Genomic DNA, 3,422 nt, shown 5'->3' on the forward strand with positions numbered 1-3,422 from the left:
CTCCTCTGCAGGCCTGGTCGCCCCTAACTGTCCTCCTCTGCAGGCCTGGTCACCCCTAACTGTCCTCCCCTGCAGGCCTGGTCACCCCTGACTGCCCTCCCCTGCAGGCCTGGTCCCTTCCAATGCCCTCCCTGCTGGCCTGATCACCCACAACTGCCCTCCTCTGCCAGCCCAGTCACCCCTAACTGCTCTCCCTTGCAGGCCTGGTCCCTCCCACCTACCCTCCTTGCTGGCCTGATCGCTCACAACAGCCCTCCCCTGCTGGCTGTCTTGTGGTGGCCGTCTTGTGGCGGCCACATGGGGGCGGCCATCTTGTGGTGGCCACATGGGGGCGGCCATCTTGTGTGTTGGAGTGATGGTCAATTTGAATATTACCTCTTTATTATATAGGACTAGAGGCCCGGTGAACAAAAATTTGTGCACTTGGGGGGATGGGGAGGGGGTCCCCCAGCCCGGCCTGTGCCCTCTCACAGTCTGGGACCCCTCGGGAGATAACGACCTGCTGGCTTAGGCCTGCTCCCGGGTGGCAGAGGGCAGGCCCAATCCCTAAGTGCAGCCCCTGGTCAGGCTCAGAGCAGGGCCGATTGGGGGGTTGGGGCACCGCCCCCTGTCACACTCAAGGCAGGGTCATGGAGAGGTTGCAGCGCCACCCCCTGTCACGCACAGAGCAGGGCCGATCAGGGGGTTGGGGCGCCACCACTGTCACACTCGGGGCAGGGCCGATGGAGAGGTTATGGCTCTACCCTGTCACACACAGAGCAAGGCCCGTGGAGGGAGGTTGGGGCGCCACCCTCTATCACCCACAGAGCAGGGCCGATCAGGCGGTTGGGGTGCCATCACTGTCACACTCGGGGCAGGGCCGATGGAGAGGTTATGGCTCTACCCTGTCACACACAGAGCAAGGCCCGTGGAGGGAGGTTGGGGCGCCACCCTCTATCACCCACAGAGCAGGGCCGATCAGGGGGTTGGGGCGCCACCACTGTCACACTCGGGGCAGGGCCGATGGAGAGGTTATGGCTCTACCCTGTCACACACAGAGCAAGGCCCGTGGAGGGGGGTTGGGGCGCCACCCTCTATCACCCACAGAGCAGGGCCGATCAGGGGGTTGGGGCGCCACCACTGTCACACTCGGGGCAGGGCCGATGGAGAGGTTATGGCTCTACCATGTCACACACAGAGCAGGGCCGATCAGGGGGTTGGGGCGCCACCACTGTCACACTCGGGGCAGGGCCGATGGAGAGGTTATGGCTCTACCATGTCACACACCATGGGCGGGGGCCAGCTGGTTTGCCCTAAAGGGTGTACTGGATCAGGGTGGGGGTCCTACTTGGGTGCCTGGCCAGCCTGGGTGAGGGGCTGATGGCTGTTTGCAGCTGGTCACACCCCCCTCAGGATGGGGGTCCCCATTTGGGTGCCTGGCCATTCTTGGTGAGGGGCTGAGGGCCGTTTTTAGGCTGGTGGGTAACTGGAGTTCCCAACCTGTCCTTTTTTTCTTTTCTTTTTTATTCTGGGCCAGCTTTAGCTCTGAGGCTTGGCTCCAGCTCTGAGGCCTCGGCTGCTGAAAGCAGGTATCTTGTTTGTTTGGGTTCTATAAAAATCATATAACCAGAAAAATCAAAGAGAGCCACACAGAGTCATCATGGTACTCAAATATCTATTTCCAGTTCTGCCTCAAGTCTAGCTGAATTTCTAACTGTGGGTCTTCCAAATCCCTTACTTTGTTTACCTTAGTTTTAGTTATATGTAAGCCAATGAGTCCTAATGAGTACGGCTAATTGCCATGTTTCTCTTTTATTAGATAGGATATGCATTACCTATGGACACAGACAGTAGGGTGGTGAAGGCCTGGGGTGGGATGGGAACCGGGTGGAGGGGGGAAATGGGGAGAAAAGCGGACATCTGTAATACTCTCAATAATAAAGGTTTAAAAAAGGATTAATATGACTTAGTTTTGCCTGATTTTGAGCTTTATATATATGGAATCATACAGTAGACTTTTTTTTTTATATCTGGCTTCTTTTACTCAATATTATATGTGTGAAATTATTCCTGTTATAGTTTGTTAATTTCTTATTGCCCTATAGTGATCCATAGCATAAATACAGCACACTTTATTTATTCATTCTACTGATGGATTTTTTTCCAGCTTGGATCTACTAGGAATAGTGCTGCTGTGAGCATTTTAACATATGTGTTTGATGAACATTTGTACAAATTTCCATTCTTTGTTGCTCCTTTGAAGGTATAATCTTTTTTCTATAGTTTTATTTTTTTTAGAAATTTCCCTTAGTCTTTGATTTTCAAAAGTTTTATCACAGTGTGCCTACCTATGACTTACTGTGTAATTATCTTACTTCAGGTTTGTAGAGCTCCCCCAAAATGTTTATTAATCCTTTCTATTAACTTTTTTCAATTCTAAATCATGTGTTTTTCCCCCCTGATACTTCTTCTACTATATTCTTTTTCTTCTCCAATTTGACATATTTAAGACCTTTTTACTAAGCCCTACATGCTTATGCTCCCTTTAATCTTCCAGTCTTGGTTCCTCCCTGTACTTCAGTTAGTGTATTTTCTTTTCACCTGTCCTGCCTTTTCCTGTGTTCAATCTTCCAGTAAACTCAACCAACGATTTCTTAATTTTTGATATTATACTATTAAGTTACAGAATTAACTTTTGATTGTTTGTTTTATAGACATCTTAATTCTGTGATTCTATTCTAGCTTTTTACCTATTTCTTCTGTCTCTCCTCTATTTTAATCAACATAGTAATCATTGTTATTTTAAAGTACATGTCTGCTAACTCTAACAGATGGATCACCTTCTGAAGTTGCATCCTTTGGTAACCAGTTAATTGGTGCCCCATGGTACTGTTTGAATGACACCCACTGTGAAAAAACTATTTCAGAGGCACCAGATGAGGTTATTATCTTCCATGAGAGAAGCATCACAATTGCCTCTGTTTCGAAAATAAAGGCAGGGGACTTGGCACCTCAATCTCCCATTTCTAAGCTGAGTTGATTTTGGATAAAGTCAGGCTACCTCTGGTTTGTTCTTTATATTTGACCCTAGACTTCCCCATTTTTCCATTGAATAATTTTTCTAATTGTTAACTGGGATACCTGTCTTTGGAGGATATTTTTGTTCTTTGCAATAAGTAAGTGAAGAAAACTCTGTGACATTAGTTATTAGCTTCCCTTTTCAGGCCTCTACAGAATTCAGCAAATGTCCTAAAGGAGAAAACCCCGTCTTCTTTTTTGTCTTATTCGCCCACCCTACATGACCATCAGAGTCTCTGCTGGTTTTTCTGAATCTCAGTCCTTTGCTGGGAACAAGAATAAATACTCAATCCTTTCCTATCTTCATTAAAAAATGAAGAAGAAGAAGAAGAAGAAGAAGAAGAAGAAGAAGAAGAAGGAGGAGG

The sequence above is a fragment of the Myotis brandtii genome, unplaced genomic scaffold (assembly GCF_000412655.1).
Source record: "Myotis brandtii unplaced genomic scaffold, ASM41265v1 scaffold71, whole genome shotgun sequence".
NCBI classification, from domain to species: domain Eukaryota; kingdom Metazoa; phylum Chordata; class Mammalia; order Chiroptera; family Vespertilionidae; genus Myotis; species Myotis brandtii.